The sequence below is a fragment of the Impatiens glandulifera genome, unplaced genomic scaffold (genome assembly GCF_907164915.1).
Source record: "Impatiens glandulifera unplaced genomic scaffold, dImpGla2.1, whole genome shotgun sequence".
NCBI classification, from domain to species: Eukaryota; Viridiplantae; Streptophyta; class Magnoliopsida; order Ericales; family Balsaminaceae; genus Impatiens; species Impatiens glandulifera.
This window is the reverse complement of record NW_025919701.1, coordinates 26,286-53,112: the sequence shown is the minus strand read 5'-3', so window position 1 is coordinate 53,112 and position 26,827 is coordinate 26,286. Positions and strand designations below refer to the sequence as shown.

Below are 26,827 nucleotides of genomic sequence, written 5' to 3'. Positions count from 1 at the left end.
TTAATTCTTAATTAATTTATTTTTGTGTTGAAGAATTTGTATTGTTGAAAGGATTTTCATTGTTGAAATGATTTTCATTGTTATATTCAATCATTGGGATCAAACAATTTTAAAATAATTAATAATCTATGTGAATATAAGAAAAAAATATAAGAAAGAAAAAAAAATATAAAGTTAAAATAATTAATGATGAATACTCATATATATATATATATAAAATAAAATTAAAATAATCAATAATAAATGCTCATATAAAAATAATAAAAAAGATTAAAAAAAAATAGAGACTTCATTTATTAGTAATAAATGAAAAGGGATGAGAGAGAAAATATATTAATATTTAATTAATAAATATATAAATTTAAAAATAAAAGTTAACCATGGTTACTAAAAGAGGCTAAATGAGCCAATTTTTGATAGTACATATGTTTAAATGATCTTTTATTAGTACATACGTCTAAGTGAGCTAGTTGTACAAGTACATACGTCTAAGTGAGCTTTTTTCCTATTAATTTATTATAGAACAGATAATAACTAAAATTATTAATCCATTTAAATAACTTACAAAATCAAATCATAATAATTATAATTTCATACTATTCAGTTCAATTTAAAAAAAAACTAATAAACTACTCATGAGGTTATTTATAAAAATATTATTCAAATATAATTTTTTTATACATATTTTTTAATTCATTACAAATATTTTGTTGTTATTCAACCAAAATAAAATTAAAAACTTACAAAAACACTTAAGTTATTAAGATTATATTATCTTACCTATTATTACAAAATTTTTTAGGAGTTTAAGGTTATTCATTTAAAGAAATAAAAAATCAAAATAATAAGGTCAACAATAATAATGTAACATAGGGGCGAGCATAATTTGGGTTTACCCAACCCTAACCCTAACCCAAACCCAAAATATTAATTTGGGTTGGTTAATATGGGTTGGGTTGAATATGGGTTGGGTTGAATATGGGTTGGGTTGAGTATGTGTTGGGTTTAATTTGGGTTGGGTTAGAGTTACCCAAATTACCCAAATTATATAAATTTAATTTATTTCTCTATTATTAATCAAATATAAACTAATCATCTTCTAACTTAAAGACGGACACGTTTTTGACATGTTTAACACGTTTTTCATACGTTTAACACGTTTAACACGGTTTTAATATTTTCAACACGTTTTCACACTTATAACACGTTTTTCATACGTTTAACACGTTTAACACGGTTTTAATATTTTCAACACGTTTTCACACTTATAACACGTTTTTCACACGTTTTCATGTTTTTTTGCACGTTTAACACGTTTTTGACATGTTTTAACAGGTTTTCACACTAATAACATATTTTCACGTTTTTGACATGTTTAACACGTTTTCACACTAATAACACATTTTTCACGTTTTTGTCACGCTTAACACGTTTTTGACATGTTTAATACGTTTATCGCGTTTTTGACAAGTTTAACACATTTTTTTACATTTTTGTCACGTTTAACACATTTTTAATAAATAACATGTTATTGATAAGTTTAACACGGTTTTCACGTTTTTGACACGTTTAACATGTTTTTGACATTTAAACACGTTTTTGAATGTTTAACACGTTTAACATGTTTTTTATACGTTTAACATGTTTTTCACGTCTTTGGCATGTTTAACACGTTTTTGACATATTTGACAGATTTTTTACATTTTTGGCACGTTTAGCACGTTTAACACATTTTGGCTCATTTAACACATTTTTAGTTCATTTAACAAGTTTTGGTACGTTTAACACGTTTTTCACATTTTGGCACGTTTTCACGTTTTTGGCATGTTTAACACGTTTTTGACATTTTAACACGTTTAACATATTTTTTACATGTTTAATATGTTTTTGCACGCTAACACATTTTGATAGGTTTTAACACATTTTTGGCACGTTTAACACGTTTTTCACGTTTTTGGCACGTTTAACACGTTTTGGCACGTCAAATATGTGAAAAACGTATTAAACATTTTAAAATGTGGAAAACGTGTGAAACGTGTCAAAACGTGGAAAACGTATGAAATGTGTCAAAACGTGTTAAACGTGCCAAAAACGTGACAAATATGTGAAAACGTGTTCAACGTGTCAAAAATATGAAAAACATGTTAAACATGTCAAAACGTGCCAAAAACATGAAAATGTGACGTAATCGTGAAAAATGTGTGTCAAAAATGTGTTAAACATGTCAAACATGTCAAACATGTCAAAACATGAAAACAATGTCCAGCGTGTCAAAATGTGTTAAACGTACCAAAAACATGTTAAACGTGTCAAAACGTGTAAAAAACGTATTAAACTTGTCGAAAACGTGAAAAACATGTCAAAAACGTGTAAAAAACATATTAAACGTGTCGAAAATGTGAAAAACGTGTCAAAAACGTGTTAAACGTGTCAAAATTGTAGGACATGTGTGAAACGTGTTTAAACGTGTTAAACGTGCCAAAAACGTGAAAACATGTGAAAACGTGTTCAACGTGTCAAAAATATGAAAAACATGTTAAAATGTCAAAACGTGCCCGAAAATGTGAAAAACGTGTCAAAATGTGTTAAATGTGTCATAATCGTGAAAACGTGTTAAACATGCCAAAAACATGAAAAACGTGTTCAACGTGTCAAAATGTGTTAAACGTGCCAAAAACGTGTTTAACGTGTGAAAAACGTATTAAACGTGTGAAAAACGTATTAAACATGTCAAAAACGTGAAAAACGTGTTAAGCATTTCAAAACGTGTCAAAACGTGAAAAATGTGGAAAACGTGTTAAACGAATAAAAATGTGTTAAATGAATCAAATACATATTAAATGAAAAAATAAAAATAAAATAATTTGGGTTACCCAACTCATACTCAACTCAACTCATACTCAACCCATATTAGTAAATAATATGGGTTGAATTATGGGTTGGGTAAATTTAATTTGGGTTGGATAATACGGGTTGGGTTTACCCGTTTGCTCACCCCTAATGTAACAAAAGAGAGAAATAATTTGATGAAGAATAAAAATCACAAACAACAAATATTAAAAAAACACTAACAATTTATCAATCAAATTAGTAAACATTCATATAAAATGATAATGTTTATTACAACTATATTTTTATTTTTTATTATATCAACAGAGGTTTGATATGTTTCAAGACAAAAATTTCAAATTCTCAATACAAGATTGTTTTATATTGAGGAGGAAAATGGAGGCTTTGCATCATGAAATCAAATCAGGGACTAAGAGTTTAAGTTAGAATCCTATCTCACAACATTTTCTAAATCAAACAAATTAGTCAGATAATCTGGTCATTATTACACTACCATACACTACACGATGAATAATTGAACAAATCACTGAAATTCATTTTTCTTAACTCTTTTAACTAACTAATTCTTTCAAACAAAACAAATCACAATTCATAATATATAACATTGGCAAATCTCAATCCATTTTCTTTCCATTTTCATTCAGTAATGTCTCTTTCCAAAAATCATTACTCATTTTGTCGCAGCCTCCCTGCCCAATGATCCCCCAAAATCCTAATAACAATATCATATCAGAACCACTCCTCATAATACCTTATTTTTGTAAGATTACCATTGAAAATAAACACAATCAGAAATACTTCATCAACATAAAACCCTCCAGCTACTGGTAGCATTAAAAGAAAAAAGAATGTCACTTGACTGTTTATCACAAACCTCTTGTCTGAAGGAGTGTACGATATCATCTAAATATTCCTGTTTGGAAAACACTTTGACAGCTTTTAACATTACTTTTAATAAGGGAGAATTTGTGGAAATTAAATGGCACATTACTTTTAACATTGACAAAAAGAGATAGAACAATTAAATATGTATGAAGATAAAGGAGGATTGAAATGGAGCTAGACAAATATACCGATCCATTCCACAAAGCATGGTAGACAGTGTCACAAGAACCTGCAATAGTGTTTATTTGCATGTTAGTAACAATAAGAATAACATATTGAATAATTATCACAACTTACTAATATGCTATATTACTACTGTCATATGCAACTAAAATCAATATATTGAAACCTCTAATCATTGATTCACAAGTTTTGGCTTTTAGAATGAGCACATGTATACATACATAAACCAAATAGTTCAAATTAGGATGTTCTCAGTGGGAATCGAACCCGTAACCTTTGGTATCTTAGATAAAACTTTTGACACTTGAATTACACCAACAGATCTAAAAGATAATTGTTCCCTCAAATTTGGACTTATTTCCTACAAGTAGTTGAATTAGTCTTTACCTGAAATATACAACAACAACAACCTAAGAAAGATAAGAGCAATTTATTTATTTATTTTAAAAATATTTAATAAATGAAGATCCATATTTTGCATGTATGTATGTATATATGAAGAAATGATCTAAGGTGAAAAAAATGTAACAACTAACAAAGCAATTAAAAGAAAAAGATGATTACCTTGTCCAACTGATTCTCCAATTGTCAAGTCCTCTCATGAAATCTCATAATCGAAGCAATCCTCCATGTCAAATTTATTAACAACACTATTGTCGATACTTCCACAAGTACTTGCACTACATTGCTATTAACATTAAAGGACGAGAACCAAGACCCTGACACATCATTTCCAGCAGGTCGATTACATCATTGTTAGTAGGTTGATTACCCTGATCACTTGTTCTTGTTTTCCTTTAGAAAAAGAACTATGAAGATAATGACATGTTGTTTGGTCGTTCTCTTGGTCCTTATTTAACCATGGTCATATAAAACGTGTGGTTTTATTCTCTAATGAACATTTCTGCTGATCATTCCCTTTACCGGCCAAGATAGTCTTTTCTTACCTATCCAGGTTTCGACTCTTGATGTAATGATCTTCTGAATCCCAGATTTCTCCTACAGTTTCATCACTAAAATGTTCTTTAGAAATCAAGTTAAATGTAGAAGACGCTATCGGATCCCCTCTTGGAGTACTTGCTCCACTAGAATTTGCATCTTCTCTATGCTCAGAAAAAGCTAAATCTGAGAAACCATGATCAAAATGATGATTATATATCTCCACTCCCTCCTTCATGAACCATTATTCCATCTCCTAACTTGATTTTTTTTACTTCACCTTGTTGCTTACCTTTGATGTTTGTTTATGTTAATATATATACAATCCATCATCACAATAAACTACGATCAATACAAATTAAATGAAGATATATTGCAGTTGCAGGTACTAACCAAATCAAACTTGGAGTGGTTGTTGAGGGAGTCGGCTAAAGCTCTATGCTTGTGTCTAAATTCTCAGTACATCGGAATGAAGGCCTCGTTTCTTGGTATGGTCGTGAATCATTCAATGCACATATAATACCTATTAAAGTGTCGTCGTCATCGTAGAAAGGTGTGCTGGTTGCGACAACTACGAATATCTCTGTTTTTGTGCTTAACAGGAAATTGGCAGTCTAGTTCTCACTCGTCGTCACGTGTTGCACAATATTGTTGGCTATAGTAAAATCTAGGTCATCGATCAAGAGCTCAATTGACTTTTCACTTAGAGCTTCAGTTGTAGAATAACCATAAAGGTGTTCAGTTGTTCGATTTATGTAGAATTAAGGTAAAACATAATAGAATCAATGTTGGAATTTCCAGAATGATTCAATAGGTAAAAAGTTGTATAGTACTAAAAGGTAGATCAAAGAATGAATGACAATCTTTCATCAACAAATGAGTTCTGTAAATTATTAAATATTGAATGATTTGACCACTCACCAGTAAATTATACGACCACTTAGATCCAATAAATGTGAACAAACTATGAACAGACTGGCCTAATGACTGCAAAATATTCAAGTACTACCTATCAGTAAACTTCACAGCCGCTGGTAAATTAATAGTTTTGGCAGCAGGTTCGATTGTAAGAGGTTGATCCTTGTCACGACTCTCTCTATGCAAAGGCGAGCATTCAATTAATCCAATTCATCATTAAGTTACACCAACATTTGTGCTAAAGCATTAATAAAAAGAGGATGGCCTTACCGTAGGTCCTTACATGTAGATGGAACTCATAAGCAACTTAGACTATCACAATTTAAGGTTAAATAAGCTGAAATAAAAACAAGATTATATATAAAAAAAACCCATAGAAAAGGCAACTAATAGATTAAGTATAGATCCAAGAAATTCATAGGCCACATTAGTATTCTTAGAAATAACTATATTCACTTCAATAGCTTTGTCAATGCATCAAGTTGAAAAAAGAAACAAAATGATCTTTCTCAACAAACGACAAATCAATTAAGGTCTAGTTCTCTAAATCTGCAAAGTTATATGTACCTTTTCTTCCATTAGACAACACAATTTTGTTCCACATCCATTTTGAATAAAACATTTGACACTCATTGATCAAACAATTCCATTCAATAGCCTTTGTTATAGTATTATTAAATGGACCATAACCTGTTTCACAACCTTTAAATTCCAAATCCATTAGTTCTAAGTATATTTATGGATGTGTATATTTTCTGACAAGTTCTAGAATCAATAGATCATAAAAGTGCATTTACAAGTTTTCCTTTAAGTAGTTAAGATTTGAACCTGGAAAATTTTGTGCATGGCTTCTATTTGCTTCCAATACTAGGTGAAAAGGACTCAATTTATGTCTAAGAACATCAATTATCTTTCTAATATTCAATTCCAATTTGTGCATGACTTCGATTTTCTTCCTATACCAGGTGAAAATGACTCCATTTTTGTTGAAGAACATTAATTATCTTTCTCAGATTCAATTTCAATTTGTGCATGGCTTCGATTTGCTTTTTATACCAGGTGAAAAGGACTCCATTTCTATTGAAGAACATTAATTATCATTCTCAAATTCAATTCCAATCAATTTATGAATTCTATATCTTCAATAAAACATCTATAAAAAAAGCAGTCTTACCAACATCAGGCTGCTTTATTAAATCAACTCACCAGTTCTTATATTCAACCAATCTGAATTAGTTACAAAACTATCTTTCAAATTGATGTTCTCTCATTTTTCACTAATTTTGAGAATCAACAACAAAAACAACATAAACCTGAATGAGAGATGATAAAAACACTAACCCACCAAGTGTCGGACTAATAGCTACAACCCAAAACCCTAGAGGAAAAGATGAATAACCGAGAGATCATAAACTATAATAAAAAAAAGAGGATGGCCTTACCGTAGGTTTTCATCTTCCGAAGTCATCACTAGCGTCTACTGATCGAGGATCGCTCATCCGACGGAGATGATTGCCTTTAGGGATGGCCTTATTGTAGGTTTTCATTTTCCGAAGACATCACCAGTGTCTGCATTTAGGGATGGCCTTTTAGGGTTAAGTAGTCAAGGATCGCTCATCCTTAGGTGGGGGAGAGAAATACCCGCAAGATTTCCTTATACCTCGAAACTCGCGAAATCCACTTCTATAACCTGGTGAATGAGGGAAGCACGTGTATATAACCCTAAATCAAAATACTTAAACATCATTATATATATATAAATTAGGGGAAATTTGATGAAATGGCCCTCATAATAGGCCTAATTCCAAAAAAGACCCACGTTTGATAAACCTTGCAAAAAGGGCCTTTTTGCCCTGTGAAATGTCGTTTTTGCCCCTGATAATACATTACTGCTGATGTGCGAACAATAAAAATGCGATAATCATGTAATGCTCACACATCATCATACTAGCATTACATGATTCTCGCATCTATAATGTTGGCACATCATCGTACAAGCATTACATGATTCTCCCATCTATAATGCTCGCATATCATCGTATGAGCATTACATGATTCTCGCATCTATAATGCTTGCACATCAGAGTATATAAATAGAAAACCCTAATGAAAGCGTCATATCTTCGACAAACACTAATTAAGCAGCAAGTAAATATGAGGTTATCTCACAAGAAGAATCAGCAAATTGGAGCTAGTTAGGGCATTCTCTGTTTCCGGTGGTGTCGTCTTTATTACCAGCATTTTATCTTTCATCTGTATCTGAAGATCTGAAATATGGTAAGAGGTTTGATCAATAAACTTGTTTCTCAGTCTTTGTCCGTCGCCGGAAAATGGCAGCAACAGTAACTTCACCGTCTAAACATCCACGAGTATTAGGTTTTTATTTTATGTTTTTCCACTATTTCTATGAATTGTAGTGTGCGGATGATAACATATTCGCACAAGCGATTTCAGTTGTGAATTTCCGTCTACATTAAACATTTTGCTCTACATTTTGGAGGAGACCCCAAGCTAGCAAAGTTAGGATTTCTATATTTGATCTATATTTATTGACATTATTTTATGTGTGTGTGGACATGGAACCGAATTAATGGGTAAACATGGGATCAATGTTCTGAAAGGTCTTGTTGTTGGGTCAGTTGAAGAAGTAAAAAAGGCAGTTTAGGATTCATTTCTCAATGAGAGTGAGGTGATTTATGATTGCAGATGTTTATTTAGTTTGTCATTCGTGTTTCTGATAGCCAAAATTGTGATAAAACGTCATTTGTTTAGTTAATTTAGAGAGATTTTTCCTAATCTCCATTGTGAAATCGAAGTTTTTGATAGCGAAGTTGGAAAGAATACCTTGAGTGAATATGGTTTGACCTAATGCAAGCTATTCCTACCACTGTGAAGTTTCTATTTAAATTTATTTTAGTCGCATTACAATTGAAGTAAAAGAACAAAAATGATTAAATTGATTCTCATTCTTGTGTAGTTAGTTATTAAAAGTCAAATTCTTGCTGGCGGAAGAGGCTTGGGAGATTTTCAAAATGGTCTTAAGGGTGGAGTTCACATAGTTAAGGCTGACCAGGCTGAAGATATTGCTGGTATGGATGACTGACTGTATGTATTTTTAATCCCTTAGTGAGGGTTGATTTCCTACTGTTAAACTGCAGTTTGATCTGTTATCTGATGGGGGAAATAATATAAGATGGTGAGATGGATGCATTGTAAGCCAAAATCTCTCTGTTCTCAACTTAGTTATTGTGAAGAAGGGAGATAACGACCTTCCAGGATTGCCCGATGTTGAGAAGCCCAGAATGAGGGCTCCAAAGAGGGCATCCAAAATCCGTAAGTTGTTCAATCTTTCCAAAAGGATGATGTGCGCAAGTATGTGAACACATACCGCAAAACATTCACAAACAAGAAAGGTGGGTGTTTTATTGTTGTGAATAAAAAATGAAAGAAATTATTTTGATTGATGTTTGGAATTTTTTTTGACAAGGAAGAAGGTTAGCAAGGCTCCAAAGATTCAGAAGTTGGTTTGCAGAGGAAAAGGTTGGTGACATCATTGACATTGCATTATTAAAGTGACGGAGGGGTAATGTTCTTCTCACATATTAAAGTGACGGAGTGGTATTATAATTCTCGCATATTAAAGTGACGGAGGGGTAATGTAATTCTCGCATATTAAAGTGACGGAGGGGTATTGTAATTCTCGCATATTAAAATGACGGAGGAATAATGTAGTTTTCGCAATTATTCATACAATTATTCATAACATAAGACAAAACCAACAATTATTCATACAACAATATTTATAAGACAAAATCAACAATTATTCATACAACAATATTTATAAGACAAAATCAACAATTATGCATATAATTATTCATAACATAAGACAAAACCAACAAATATTCATACAATATTCATAAGACAAAACATGATATTCATATTTGGGTAATGAACACCAAAAGTTATAAGTGAATACCATCAAAAACCATAATATTAGGTTTAGATTGAGTCTTCCTCTGGCCTAATGTATGAATGAATATCATCCATTTCGGTGTTATGTTAAAGGTATCGCTGGAATTGTCATGAGTTTCAAAATGTCTTTTGCACGAGGATCTCCATCTCTTTTCTGAATGCCATATTGTTAGCAAGAAACAACATAAGTGAACTTTATATCAACAACAACTTCAGTTTCAAACATTTCTAGGATGAAGGAAGAGTTCAATGTCCTAAAAAAGTTGTAAGCTACAGAAGCTAACTTCACTATCCCTGGTCCAGTAGCCTGCCTAATATCTTTTGGGTAAAAAGAAACTATTCTATTATATCCAGCAAAATTATAAAAGAATTGCTTATTTAACTACATTATCAAGTAGCTTTCAACATACAGTTTCTCAGGTTCCCCCAAAACTAAAGAATTCAATATACTTTTGAATGAAGCATAACACTCATGAACATCACAAAGCATATAATTGTCTTGATTTAATCTCTTTGTCAGATGATTATCTCTTGCATTACCACTATCTTTAGCCATGTCCAACGCTATAGAAAGCTACAAAAGGAAAATAGATATCTTTTCTCTCGTATCAGGAAAATAAAAGATTAATAACATATATACATCAAACCTTGCTAGTAAGTAAAAAGGGTGGTCATTGGATGAGATCTAAATCACGATTAGCCAAATGTGTAACAAGCAACAGGTTCATTTCACTAGAAACAAACAAAACAGAATAGAACAAAATTAGAAGTCAAATGGAAAAAGCGGATACCAAGCTCAAATCAAACAATTTTCAGTTACCTATTATTTATGAGATCCTCATCTTTGAAGCCAATAATTATTTTGTTCCACAGTTATGCAAATCTAGCAGCCTCTTTTGTTTGATTAGAAGAAACCTAAGATACACATCTAATTTCAGGCAACAAAATAAATATGGTAATAACAATAATAATTATAAAGAGTGTTAGGATCGGGATCAACGATGGAGACTAGAGTCTCACAAAGTTGAACGCTTACACACACTTCGTTTGATAATAACTCTGTTAGAGGTTAATCTCGTTTCTATTCTCCACAAGTCGTCATAAACTCTTGAACGGAGTTCAAGAGAGGAAAAAAAATTTCGACTTAAAGCAACACACCAAGATTAGAGTAATGTAATAGGAAAGAACACACGACACAAAGGATGTTTTTGGATGTTCGGAGATAAAGCTCCTACGTCACCCATTCTTCTTGACATCGAGAAAGATATTCACTAGAAGATTTGATTGGATACAACACTCGTATATAACCCAGTCGAACAACTAGAATTTAATTACTGACTGTTTTCGAACTCCTAGCACACACTCTCTATTGAGTAGAAATGAATTTTGTCAACTTACAATACTAACCACTCACACAGAATAGGTAGAATTGTAATACAAATTTAGAAATCTAACACACTTGAAAGCTTGTGAAACTTTTAGAGCTTTGAAAGAGTTGATGACTTAAGGTTCGTGAAAAGATTGTTCAGAAAACCGTATGAAGCAAGTTGTCCTTTGTCTCCTTAAATAGGCAAATGTCAACAGCCATATTTTTGTTGTTCAACGGACATATTTTTCTTCATAAGATATTAGTCTTGATCTTGATTGGTTGAGGTCCAGAATAGTACATTAGATGATATATTCTTTGATCTTTTCTATACTTAGATGATAATAAGCCAAATTGTCATTAATGGGATTATGATTTACGAGGAGTGTAAATCTCAGAAGTTTGACTTGTCTTTGATTCTTTTAGCAAAGTTCTGATGCTGCCAAAAGATTTTCGTCAGTCTTTGTACAAAAATAGAAACAATTGTTGGAGATACCTAAAGTTGACTACTGATAAAGCCAGAAGTGTTCCAATGTATCACCAAACTAGTAAATTACCGGACGTGCTCCATTTTGATATAAAACCGATCTGTGAAAAATGCCGACTTTGTTTTAAAATAAAACCGAAATGCAAACTACCGGCTCCGCGTTTGCAAAATACCGATCTTGATAAAAACCGACAACGCTTACAATAATACTGATCTTGTAAAAACCGATTACGCCTTTGAAAAATTCTGATCTTATAAAAACCGATTACGCCTTTGAAAAATACCGATATTGATAAAAACCGATTGCGTCTTTGTAAAATTACTGATCTTGATAAAAACCGATTGCGTCTTTGTAAAATTACCGATCTTGATAAAAACCGATTGCGCCTTTGTAAAATAACCGATCTTGATAAAAAAAAGATTACTCCTTTGTAAAATTACCGATCTTGATAAAAATCGGTTGCGCCTTTGTAAAATTACCGATCTTGATAAAAACCGATTGCGCCATTGTAAAATACCGATCTTAATAAAAACCAATTACGCCTTTGAAAAATACCGATCATGATAAAAACCAATTGCGCCTTTGAAAAATATTGATCTTGATAAAAACCGATTTTTGATAAAAATACTGAGTATCTTTAGTAACTTAGTCCTGCACAAGATTAAATTAACACAGTTAGGTTCTTTATTTAATAGTTAATTAATACTAATATTTAATTAACTATTTTTTACTTAACAATTTCTCCCTAATTATTTTAAGTTAATTAACTAATTTGATCTTAAAATTTCTCCCTCCTTGATTATTTAAACTAAATATTCAAAGCTAGTGATCTATTTCTTATTAACTTCTCCCTTTTTGATTGTTTTACCCTAAAACTATCAAAACCAGCTAACTTGATCAAAACACTTTAATCATGCGTTTAAACTTCATTTTGACCTTTCCTATTTGATAACCGATACAATTGATATAGTTAGTCAAAAACCAAATGTTTAACAAAAACATTCAAAATGAGTTCCAAATTGAAAGACATAAATGAGAACATGTATTAAAAGAAAGGTTTAGCGTCTCCCTCTTGAGGTTCTCTTTTCAATGTCCTTCCTTACTTCGACCATAAAGGGTTCATTGGGTTGATCCTCAGTATTAAACCCACGACTCCTTCCCCTTGGTGGATCAAGTATATCGTCAATACTAATCCCATCACCTCGATGTAACCTTCGAGTGGACCAAGCACTGCGTGGAATTTCAGGTTGAGACCGAGAGTTCACAAGTTGGTTCGTCATTTGGGATAAAGTTGTAGACACTCATTTTTCACACCTAATTTTATAGTTTATACTTTTCATAAATCTGAGTCTATAAAATTTTCTCGAATTCATTCACGGACTCATTGCACGATTTATATTAAAGACGATTATTTTTAGAACAATTGAGTTTTTGAAAATAATTGATTTTGGATTCTTAATAAAGTTAAGGTAGTAATTTGTCTATGTTACAACACTTAGAGAAGTTATTATACTTAGAATATTCAAGGTTTTATTTAATTAATTACCTTGGGTATTTATAAAAAAAAATTAAAAAAAAATATTTTACAAAATATATATTAGCGTTTTTATAAAATTTCGTTAGTTATATTTTGTTTGTTAGATTAGTTAGATTAAACTTTGAAATTTGATTTCTTGAATAAGTTAGTTTGCATTTTATTTATTTAATTAGAATTGTTCCTTATAAATAGGAATAATTAAAAATAAAATTGTTTATTTTTGTTTTTAACAAAATCTTTTTTTGTAGGATGAAGGGTGTGTAAAGGGATAACGTGCAAAAATAAAAAGATAACGGTGTCTACACAATAATGAGAAGCATCCTAGGTCAAAGAAGGAAAAAAGAGATTGCTAAAATAAAGGAAGAAGTTGTGAAAGGAAGAATAATTCAGCCGTTGGAGAAGCATGAAGGCTTGGTCATTTTTAATTAAAAATTAAAATGACCAAGTATTACATCATTTATTAAATAAAGATTAAACCCCATTGGATTGAAAACTTGATTTAGTGACATGTCAAGTGGAGATTGCTCCATTATTTTAAACATTTGTAAATGTTTAAAATAGTTTTCTTTCCAACGGTCAAGTTTGTTAAATGGGCCTTTGGGCCCTAGGGTTTCATAGCTTGGCCTATAAATACCCCTCTTAACACCCTAGCAAGGGCTGGAACTTTCGACCTTCAATCTTCACCTTCTTCTCTCTCTTTACACATTAGGCTGCAGACCCTACTTTTCTAAAAAACCTAAGCAAGAGCACCAACTAGATTTGTTGAGTCACAAGTCTCTTGATTAGGGTTTTCATTTTTTTGCAAGGATATAAAGAGTAACCCTTTGTAAGCTCTTTTTCCTTTCTTTTGTTTATTTAAATTTGAATTTGAATTTTACTTTCATTTGATTTTTATTTTCTTTGTACTTTATATTATGTATGATTTCCTTTAAATTTATTGTTTTGATAGGCGTGTAGGTTTTATTTATGTACCTTAATCATGTAAATAAGTAGGATAGAAATAACATGTAAATAAATAAATAAAAAAGCAGAAAAAAGTTTTCAAAAACACTACCAAAATAAAAAAAAAAATGTAAAATTTGTCTTATTTTATATAGTTGATTTTTTATTCTTTTAAGTAACTAGATCTAAGGTTTTTTTATTTATATAAATGTTTAATTGTTTTATTATAATTTTTCTGCAAAGTTTCATGTTCATTGGGATCCATTTGGATCACCAAATAATTTTTTTAGCTAGGATTAGGTGGAAAAACTAAAAAAACAGCAAGTTATTCTATAAGGAGACGCATGTTCTTCAGCCTTCCAGCACTTCTCCCAAGGTCTCGGCGCTTTCCAGACGCGCTTGCTCTGCTCCAGCTGCTGCTGAATCAGACTTCTAACGCTTCCCAGGCGACGCTTGCTGCAGTCTTCAACTTTTTTATTTTTTATTTGTTTATTTGTTTATTTTATTTATTTCTGCATTTTAGATTTAGGTTTATTTTTTGTTGACATTTTTTTTATTAGTTGAGAGTTTGTGGCTTGTTTGATCCTAGGTTAGAAAAAAAATTAAAATTAAATCCTAACTAAAATTGAACTTAGCCCAAACTTATACTTAGAATTTTCTTTAGACATAGGACTTTTTTTATTTTATTTTATTTTATTTATTATTATTTTATTATTTTATTATTATTTTTATTATTTTCATTATTATTTTTATTTAAATAAAAAAACCCCAAAATAGTAAAATTTTAGACCTTTAAATAATTCACTAAAGTTTCTTAAAAATTAATCTAGACTTAGGCCAATTAATTTTTTATTAATAACTTGCCTAGTTTTGATTTTTAGGATAACTTTATGTGTAAATTATTTGCTGTTGTTTTCTTTTATCTATACTTATATTTTTATCTCATGCAAACTCATTAAATGTTTAAAATGGAAAAACCTAAAATGTAAAGCGTAAGAATTTTTTAAAGAAAGGCCAAAATTAATTAGTAGAGACCTTAGGGGCGTTGTGGGACATAGCGTCTAAAAAACCCTTTCCCACACGTAACCAAACGCCGAACTCACATCTCTTAAATTCCTAATTTTTGAAATTAGGTGGCGACTCTCTAGTCGTGAGGTTAATTAATACTGAAAAAAGTTAAAAAAAAGGCCTATGACATACTTCCCATTAAAAAACTCCCAATCTCTCCCAGATTCGACGGGAAGGTAAGATATGGAGTTGTCTATAAAGCCTCGTTTTTAAAACTTAATTTTTTTCAACATTAAAATTAATTTCCCTCACGTTTTCAAAAAATAAATTTTTTTAAAGAGTGTCCCAGAATTTTCAAACTAGTCGATCAAATATTCTTTTTTTTAAAAAATCGATCACAGTTTTCTGGCGACTCTGCTGGGGACATTCGACGTTTGACTTGAAAGTAATTTTGGCCAAGTATTTAATCTTTCTTACGCTTTAATTCATACTTCATGTTCACATTAATTGATTATTTGCATGAGACTTGGAGCTCCAATGTGAAGGTGTGTGGGTATACATCGTTGGATGAAGCTCACACATCTATATTTTATGTGCTAAGGGTAGTCAATGTGAATGACACCCTCAACCCTTGCCTTGAAGGCTTTTGTGTGATTTGAGAGTTGAGAAAAACAATAGGAAAAAACCCGGATTAACCCTCTCTTCTTTTCAAATATCCCCTACTATTGAAAATGAGGGATTTTGAAATAGAGGTGAGGGGGATGTCCAATTGAGAGCTCCCCTTACATCGAGAGATCCCTTTTGGGATAGTATCCTTGTCGGTGGAACAACTCTCTCTTAAGCCATTTCCAACTTTAGAACAAAAATCCAAAAAGCCAATTCTACCAAGCCGTTGTCTCGTCTCGTCATGTCGAGCAACAAAGCCACGTCACGAAGCTCTTTACTTGACTACTATATATGATAAATACATGTATGCATATAGATATTTCTAGGCGCTCAGTTTATCCATTCAAAGTTTTAAAATTTCATGAAACATGTGAACAATTTCGAAATTTTGAGGCTAAACTTAATAGTTTTAAAGGAGTAAAATCGAGGAAACTTAGAAAAGCTAAAAGAAGAATCTAATGTAACTAGTTTTCTTTCTTTGTGTCTTTACTACTCAGATTCTAAGCGCAAGATCTAATCAAGAAAGACGCGTGAAACACAAAGACGATCAAGAGAGACGCATGAGGCGCAAAGACGATCAAGAAAGATGAAAAGACTTGAAGGTTAGAAGACTTAGACTAGATTTCTTTATGCTTGAAATGTAAATCTCCTTATGAAGATACATGAGCGACATTGTAACGAAAGGATGAGGGGTGCTTGCTTTCTATTCTTATTTTATTTTATGACTTGAGTTTGTGATTTTATCCATGACACTTAGGATTTTAATAAAATAACTCATTCTTATTTTACTCATCCTTTTCTACATGTTTTACAATGTGAATGGGTAAATTGAGCGTCTATTGCGTGTTAGAAATTATGTGCATACGAGCAACGCATTGCTTGTTTTACTTGATAAAGGGGTTCGAACTGACTTTGTTCTCTTGAACACAACATACTCATATTCACCATAATTTACAATGACTAACCCACCAAGAAGGTTCAATGAGTCAGTTCATCTAAAGCTAGACGATCTTCGTGATACCCTGATACAATTGGGGCAACAGCTTGAAGACCTCACAACATAAGTCGAAACTTATGCGACAATCGAACCCCTTAATCCGAAAAGCTTGCGAGAAGAAAGAGAAAGGGTAAGCAAGGCATTCATGGACGGTTGGAAAGCTGCAGAAAGGTCTATTCAAAACAAGAGCCATGCAAGCACGTCAAACTCGAGGACAAAATGCTCATCAAGAGAACCCATTTCTCCTAAACAAAGTCAACAATCATCACTAGCAAGGAGTGCCACTATTGCTCCACCTCGTAGAAAATTTGACGACTTGGGGATGTCATTGTCGAAGGCCTTAAGGAACTTGTTACAGAAGAAGTTGATTCAAACGTTAACACCGGAACCTGGTAGAGAAGTAATGGGCAAGTTCGCAAATGAGTGGTGCGGATATCACTAGACTAGAGGGCATTCCACTAATTGTTGTTTCCCTCTCAAACAGAAGTTTCAAGATCTGATCTACGCTAAGATCATCCCAAAGCTCCAAAGAATGAAGGCATACATCGTGGACAAGATCAAAGAGGAAGTTCAGAAACAGCTCGATGCAAGATTCCTTGAAGTGGTAGATTACCCAGAATGGATCGCCAATGTAGTCCCAGTCGTAAAGAAAGATGGAAAGATCCGAGTGTGTGTAGACTATCGGGATCTCAACAAAGCAAGCCCTAAAGACAACTTTCCACTACCACACATCAACGTGCTAGTGGATCATGCAGCAGGCCATCAACTTCTATCATTCATGGACGGATTCTCAGGTTACAACCAAGTACTGATGGCTCCTGAAGACAAGGAGAAGACAACGTTCATCACAGAAGTCGGAACATTTTGTTATCGGGTCATGCCTTTCGGGCTGAAGAACGCAGGAGCAACGTATCAACGAGCTGCCACGATGATTCTTCACGATATGATCCACAAGGTGGTAGAAGTCTATGTCGATGATATGATTGTCAAATCAAAAGATCGAGAAGGGCACATCCAAAATCTTGACAAATTCTTACAACGCATCAGGAAGTTCCAACTTAGGCTCAACCCAAAGAAGTGTACATTTGGAGTGATAGCAGGAAAGATGTTAGGCTTCTTAATCACACAAAGAGGAATTGAGGTTGATCCGAGCAAGATAGAAGCGATCACGGCAATGCCACCTCCACGAAGTGAGAAAGAAGTGCGAGGCTTTCTAGGAAAGATCCAGTATATAAGTCGATTCATAAACAAGTTGACTATGACATGTGATCCTTTGTTTAAACTTTTAAGGAAAATGAAAGATTCGTTTGGGATGATGCTTGTCAGAACGCATTCGAGAAGATAAAGGGATACCTCAAGAATCCTCCCATTCTTATGCCGCCAAGACCAGGCATACCGCTAATCCTATACTTAACAGTCACGGAAAACGCAATGGGTAGTCTACTAGCCCAAGAAAACGAGGAAAAGATGGAAGTCGCAGTCTACTACATAAGCAAGCGCATGACGGGCTACGAACTTAATTACTCGCCAGTAGAAAAGGTGTGTTGGGCTCTAGCTTGGGTCACTAAGAGGCTAAGACATTACATGCAAGCTCACACAGTCAAGTTAGTATCAAGACTCGATCCAATTCGTCATTTATTCCAGAAAACGCTTTTGTCTCCGAGGTTAGCTAAGTGGATGATGATGATATCAGAGTACGACATCGTATACACAATTCAGAAATCTATCAAGGGGAGCATTGTAGCAGATTTTCTCGCAGACCAACCAATCGAAGTTGAAGACGAAGAGGAGTTAGCATTCCCAGACGACGAAGTGATGACTATTAACCCTACAACATGGAAGCTATTATTCGATGGAGCTTCAGGAAAACAAGGTTATGGCATCGGGATACTACTCATCGATCCTATGGGAACATACAATCCAATTTCAGTCAAGCTCGAATATCAAGTGACTAACAATGAGGCAGAGTATGAAGCGTGCATCTCTGGCTTGAAGATTGCTCATGAAAAAGGAGCGAGACGTCTAGAAGTAGTAGGAGACTCAAACTTAGTCATTTCACAAGCTAATGGTGAATGACAAGTCAAAGGAGACAACCTCAAACCCTACCATCAACACTTATCGACTCTAATAGAAAAGTTTGAACATGTAACATTCACACATGCTCCGAGAAGTCAAAATCGATTCGCAGACGCTTTGGCCACGTTAGCAGCCATGACGCAAATTCCAGAAGGAATCAAAATCAAGCCTTTGAAGATTCGTCAGAAACAGAAACGAGACTTCGAGAAGAGGACGATTGGCAACACCGAAGTGGCGCCCAAACCTTGGTTCGAACCTCTACAGAAGTACGTTGAGCATGGAGAGTATCCTTCACACTTCCAAAAGAAAGAGAGGAGAGCTCTACGCCAATACGCAACTAACTACGTGCTACTCGCAGGAAAGCTATATCGACGCTCCTTTGACGGTCAGAACATGTTATGCATCGACCAACCTCAAGCATCACAGATCATGGAGGAAGTACATGCAGGATGTGGCCCACACATGAACGGATCAGTACTCGCTAAGAAGATCCTTCGCTTTGGCTATTATTGGCAGAATATGGAACAAGAATGTGTAGAATATGTTAAGAACTGTCATCAATGTCAAGTTTACGCGAACTTGAAGCACACCCCAGCATCTCTACTTTACAACATGACTTCACCATGGCCATTCTCGACATGGGGAATAGATATCATCGGGAAAATTTATCCTCACGCTTCAAACGGACACGAATTCATCCTGGTGGCTATCGATTATTTCACCAAGTGGGTCGAAGCTCAATCATATAAGGTTCTCAAGTCATCACATGTTGCCAAGTTCATACGAAACAACATCATTGCACGTTATGGAGTTCCTCATGCTTTGATCTCAGACAATGGTGGACACTTCCGGGGAGAAGTACTCAAAGTACTAGATGAATACATGATTGAACACCACAAATCCTCACCTTATCGTCCTCAAACGAACGGCGCAGTAGAGGCAGCGAACAAGAACATCATCACTATTATCAAGAAGATGACTCAGACATACAAAGATTGGCACGAGAAGCTTCCATACGCCTTATGGGGATATAGAACAACCATTCGAACGTCAACGGGAGAAACACCATTTGCATTAGTCTACGGAATGGATGCAGTGCAACCTATCGAAATCGAAGTTCCTACTTTAAGAGTTTTACTCGAGACACAAGTAGTGGAGGAAGATTGGTGTAAGTCACGGTACAATCAGCTAGCCCTTATGGAAGACAAGAGGTTAGACGCATTATGTCACACGCAAACATACCAAAGAAGAATAACCAGAGATTTCAACAAGAAGGTGAAACCTAGGAACATTCAAGAAGGCGATTTAGTTCTAAAGAAGAACTTACGGATACTAGACCCTAGAGGGAAATTCCAAACACCATGGGAAGGACCCTACCTCGTCAAGAAGGTCTTTTCAGGTGGCGCCACGAGATTGACCACCTTGGATGGAGAAGAACTCTCAGCACCCTTCAATGTCGACATGTCAAAAGATACTTCATCTAAAGCATGCGTGTTGAATCCCATACATCAAAGTTCATAACTTCACAAGTTGTGAACTACGTAAGACCTGATCTCTCTCGAGAGTACGTAGGCAACCCATCCAGGGTGCGGTCACCACTATCAATTATCGATAGAAATTGATAGACATTTCACATAACATGCATTCATTTCTCATTACATACATCAAAGTTCATAACATCACAAGTTGTGAACTACGTAAGACCTGATCTCTCTCGAGAGTACGTAGGCAACCCATCCAGGGTGCGGTCACCACTATCAATTATCGAAAGAAGTTGATAGACATTTCATTTCACATAACATACATTCATTGCTTATTACATACATCAAAGTTCATAACTTCACAAGTTGTGAACTACGTGAGACCTGATCTCTCTCTAGAGTACGTAGGCAACCCATCAAGGGTGCGGTCACCACTATCAATTATCGAAAGAAGTTGAAAGACATTTCATTTCACAACACATCGCATACATTCATTTCGTATACATTAAAAAGGGAGTTAATCACACTCTGAGTTGACTCCTAAACCAAAAACTCCTAGTCAATACTAGGGGCATTTTTATTAAAATAAAAATGACCACAAGATCCTCACAGAGTCCCACTTGAGAAAATATAACGCCCAAAGCTAAAGTATTTTTTCTCTTCGACTTATGATCTCAAAAGATTTTCAAAACATTCACACATACACAAACATTTTTCACAAGGATGTGCATGGAACTACGTTGGACCTGAATTCCCCTAGCTATGGGATACGTAGGCAGCTTGTATGAGCCCGGTCCTAAACATTTTCAAAAATCAAACCCTGTATCGACACTAGGGGCATTTTATGAAAATGAAATGATTGAAAGATCCCCAAAGAGTTAAAGCCAACGAGAAATTGGGATCACAAATCTATCCAAAACAATCAAACCTCTTGTGTCGAAACTAGGGGCATTTGTGGAAGATAAAAAAAAAAAAAAAAGATAGACCCCTGATTTTTTTTTTTCTAATGCCAAGCGAACTGATGAGCGAGTGCAAGAAATAAGTAGGGATGCGGGAAAATACGTTTCTCCCCAATGGATGTCTCTTGACGAACTAATGTAACTTGTGGAATCTGAGTAAAGCGCTTCGCAAATGGATCTACCTCGAGCCTAGACGAAAGCTTAAACTACTGATGTTTAAGAGAGAGCTCATAAAAAGATGAATGCCCAAACTCGGAACCATGTCATCAACAAAGGCGATGTCTCGTCTCAATTGGAGGTCAAGTGCCAAAGATCTAAGACCTCAAGAAAAGTAAAATCAATTAAACAAAGACTGTGTTGGTTGAGATATGAAATACAATACTGTTGTTCATTTAGATTCTATCTAATTGCTAAGCAAGAACAAAGTGTTTGAATCTATCAGATACACCCCGGTCATAAAGAAAAGAGGCCGAATAAAATAGAAAAATACTCGTAGAGGTTGAGATATTGAAATCACCATTTGATGTTCATCTAGACTCTTGTCTAAATTGCCAATGCAAGAACAAGAATGTACCGATTCTATTAAATATACCCTGAGTATAAAAGAGCCCAAGGCCATAGAATCTTAAGCACACTGACCTCCGAATTTGAGAAGCGAGGCTCAACCTCATGACGCGTGGTTGAAAGATTAAGCATTCGAGCGAACAAATCCCTCGAAAAACTCAGGGCAAAACGTCTTGGCGAAAGACAAGTCCCCAAAAGTGACAGCATGAATCTCGAAGAACATCGATTACATGTGGTTTCCTCTCGACACACTCTAAGGAAGAAAGTATGGAACCGATTCTTGAAAGTATTTCAAAATCGTTGAAGAAGACGCTAGTGTTTTGAAAATTAAGGAAGTCTAACTTCGAACTTAAATCACTAAGCAGAATTGTGATTAAATAGTATTCGCTAAACTGACCAGCAATACTTAAATCTATATAATCACTAAGCAGAATTGTGATTAAATAGTATTTCGCTAAACTGACCAGCGATACTCAAATCCATATAATCACTAAGTAGAATTGTGATTAAAAAGTGTTTCGCTAAACTGACCAGCGGCACTTAAATCTATATAATCACTAAGCAGAATTGTGATTAAATAGTATTCGCTAAACTGACCAGCAATACTTAAATCTATATAATCACTAAGCAGAATTGTGATTAAATAGTATTTCGCTAAACTGACCAGCGATACTCAAATCCATATAATCACTAAGCAGAATTGTGATTAAAAAGTGTTTCGCTAAACTGACCAGCGGCACTTAAATCTATATAATCACTAAGTAGAATTGTGATTAAATAGTATTTCGCTAAACTGACCAGCGATACTCAAATCCATATAATCACTAAGCAGAATTGTGATTAAAAAGTGTTTCGCTAAACTGACCAGCGGCACTTAAATCTATATAATCACTAAGTAGAATTGTGATTAAATAGTATTCGCTAAACTGACCAGCAATACTTAAATCTATATAATCACTAAGCAGAATTGTGATTAAATAGTATTTCGCTAAATTGACCAGCGATACTTAGATTCTATATAATCACTAAGCAGAATTGTGATTAAAAAGTGTTTTGCTAAACTGACCAGCGGCACTTAAATCTATATAATCACTAAGCAGAATTGTGATTAAATAGTATTCGCTAAACTGACCAGCAATACTTAAATCTATATAATCACTAAGAAGAATTGTGATTAAATAGTATTTCGCTAAACTGACCAGCGATACTCAAATCCATATAATCACTAAGCAGAATTGTGATTAAAAAGTTTTTCGCTAAACTGACCAGCGGCACTTAAATCTATATAATCACTAAGCAGAATTGTGATTAAATAGTATTCGCTAAACTGACCAGCAATACTTAAATCTATATAATCACTAAGCAGAATTGTGATTAAATAGTATTTCGCTAAATTGACCAGCGATACTCAAATCCATATAATCACTAAGCAGAATTGTGATTAAAAAGTGTTTCGCTAAACTGACCAGCGGCACTTAAATCTATATAATCACTAAGCAGAATTGTGATTAAATAGTATTTCGCTAAACTGACCAGTGATACTTAAATCTATATAATCACTAAGCAGAATTGTGATTAAATAGTATTTCTCTAAACTGACCAGCGATACCTAAATCTATAATAATCACTAAGTAGAGTTGTGATTAAATAGTATTTCGCTAAACTGACCAGCGATACTTAAACATATATAATCACTAAGCAGAGTTGTGATTAAAAAGTGTTTCGCTAAACTGACCAGCGACACTTAAATCTATATAATCACTAAGTAGAATTGTGATTAAATAGTATTTCGCTAAAAAATACAATCAGCAAACTAAGTCAAGATGTGTACTCATGTACAATCCAAAGACTAGGCGAGGTGTGTAGAAATATGGTCGAAACCACCAGGCTCGATCTACACGATCGATAAACCAGGAGCGATGCATATTCTAAACAAAGGTGAATCGTCAACGAGTGGATGATAAACCGACTTTGAAGAATGAAGGGTAAATTACACGAGTCTCCCGAGAGACTCGTCAGGTTTGTTCTCTTTTCATTCAAGGAAGCCAAAAATAAACTATAAATTGGGTGTTTTCAAAACGCAGTGCCTATTTTCAAGCTTGGACATGCATTTTTCTAAACCAAGTGTTTTCTACAAATTTTGTCCAAGAGGGGCATTCTGTAGACACTCATTTTTCACACCTAATTTTATAGTTTATACTTTTCATAAATCTGAGTCTATAAAATTTTCTCGAATTCATTCACGGACTCATTGCACGATTTATATTAAAGACGATTATTTTTAGAACAATTGAGTTTTTGAAAATAATTGATTTTGGATTCTTAATAAAGTTAAGGTAGTAATTTGTCTATGTTACAACACTTAGAGAAGTTATTATACTTAGAATATTCAAGGTTTTATTTAATTAATTACCTTGGGTATTTATAAAAAAAATTAAAAAAAAATATTTTACAAAATATATATTAGCGTTTTTATAAAATTTCGTTAGTTATATTTTGTTTGTTAGATTAGTTAGATTAAACTTTGAAATTTGATTTCTTGAATAAGTTAGTTTGCATTTTATTTATTTAATTAGAATTGTTCCTTATAAATAGGAATAATTAAAAATAAAATTGTTTATTTTTGTTTTTAACAAAATCTTTTTTTTGTAGGATGAAGGGTGTGTAAAGGGATAACGTGCAAAAATAAAAAGATAACGGTGTCTACACAATAATGAGAAGCATCCTAGGTCAAAGAAGGAAAAAAGAGATTGCTAAAATAAAGGAAGAAGTTGTGAAAGGAAGAATAATTCAGCCGTTGGAGAAGCATGAAGGCTTGGTCATTTTTAATTAAAAATTAAAATGACCAAGTATTACATCATTTATTAAATAAAGATTAAATCCCATTGGATTGAAAACTTGATTTAGTGACATGTCAAGTGGAGATTGCTCCATTATTTTAAACATTTGTAAATGTTTAAAATAGTTTTCTTTCCAACGGTCAAGTTTGTTAAATGGGCCTTTGGGCCCTAGGGTTTCATAGCTTGGCCTATAAATACCCCTCTTAACACCCTAGCAAGGGCTGGAACTTTCGACCTTCAATCTTCACCTTCTTCTCTCTCTTTACACATTAGGCTGCAGACCCTACTTTTCTAAAAAACCTAAGCAAGAGCACCAACTAGATTTGTTGAGTCACAAGTCTCTTGATTAGGGTTTTCATTTTTTTGCAAGGATATAAAGAGTAACCCTTTGTAAGCTCTTTTTCCTTTCTTTTGTTTATTTAAATTTGAATTTGAATTTTACTTTCATTTGATTTTTATTTTCTTTGTACTTTATATTATGTATGATTTCCTTTAAATTTATTGTTTTGATAGGCGTGTAGGTTTTATTTATGTACATTAATCATGTAAATAAGTATGATAGAAATAACATGTAAATAAATAAATAAAAAAGCAGAAAAAAGTTTTCAAAAACACTACCAAAATAAAAAAAAAATGTAAAATTTGTCTTATTTTATATAGTTGATTTTTTATTCTTTTAAGTAACTAGATCTAAGGTTTTTTTATTTATATAAATGTTTAATTGTTTTATTATAATTTTTCTGCAAAGTTTCATGTTCATTGGGATCCATTTGGATCACCAAATAATTTTTTTAGCTAGGATTAGGTGGAAAAACTAAAAAAACAGCAAGTTATTCTATAAGGAGACGCATGTTCTTCAGCCTTCCAGCACTTCTCCCAAGGTCTCGGCGCTTTCCAGACGCGCTTGCTCTGCTCCAGCTGCTGCTGAATCAGACTTCTAACGCTTCCCAGGCGACGCTTGCTGCAGTCTTCAACTTTTTTATTTTTTATTTGTTTATTTGTTTATTTTATTTATTTCTGCATTTTAGATTTAGGTTTATTTTTTGTTGACATTTTTTTTATTAGTTGAGAGTTTGTGGCTTGTTTGATCCTAGGTTAGAAAAAAAATTAAAATTAAATCCTAACTAAAATTGAACTTAGCCCAAACTTATACTTAGAATTTTCTTTAGACATAGGACTTTTTTTATTTTATTTTATTTTATTTATTATTATTTTATTATTTTATTATTATTTTTATTATTTTCATTATTATTTTTATTTAAATAAAAAAACCCCAAAATAGTAAAATTTTAGACCTTTAAATAATTCACTAAAGTTTCTTAAAAATTAATCTAGACTTAGGCCAATTAATTTTTTATTAATAACTTGCCTAGTTTTGATTTTTAGGATAACTTTATGTGTAAATTATTTGCTGTTGTTTTCTTTTATCTATACTTATATTTTTATCTCATGCAAACTCATTAAATGTTTAAAATGGAAAAACCTAAAATGTAAAGCGTAAGAATTTTTTAAAGAAAGGCCAAAATTAATTAGTAGAGACCTTAGGGGCGTTGTGGGACATAGCGTCTAAAAAACCCTTTCCCACACGTAACCAAACGCCGAACTCACATCTCTTAAATTCCTAATTTTTGAAATTAGGTGGCGACTCTCTAGTCGTGAGGTTAATTAATACTGAAAAAAGTTAAAAAAAAAGGCCTATGACATACTTCCCATTAAAAAACTCCCAATCTCTCCCAGATTCGACGGGAAGGTAAGATATGGAGTTGTCTATAAAGCCTCGTTTTTAAAACTTAATTTTTTTCAACATTAAAATTAATTTCCCTCACGTTTTCAAAAAATAAATTTTTTTAAAGAGTGTCCCAGAATTTTCAAACTAGTCGATCAAACATTCTTTTTTTAAAAAAATCGATCACAAAAGTCATATAATCTTCCTCAACCTCAGTTCGTTTAGCGGCCTCAGCTGCTGCATTTTCATCATCTTGGAATCGTTGAACTACTGCCTCTTGTTCTCTTAATCTTTCAGCATCGGCAACATTATGAGACTTGGTCATTTCTAGTAATTGAGAGGTGAGAACATCAACACCAAATTTGGTTTCGTTTTGAAGATTAAGAGTTTTGTTGAAGAAGGGTTTGAGCTTCTTGAGATCTTGTCGCAT

At 33.2% G+C, this 26,827-nt stretch overlaps 1 pseudogene; it reads right to left on the bottom strand.

The window, feature by feature from the left end:
* Nucleotides 1-3,464: 3,464 nt before the first annotated feature.
* LOC124918384 lies at nucleotides 3,465-26,827 on the bottom strand (annotated as a pseudogene).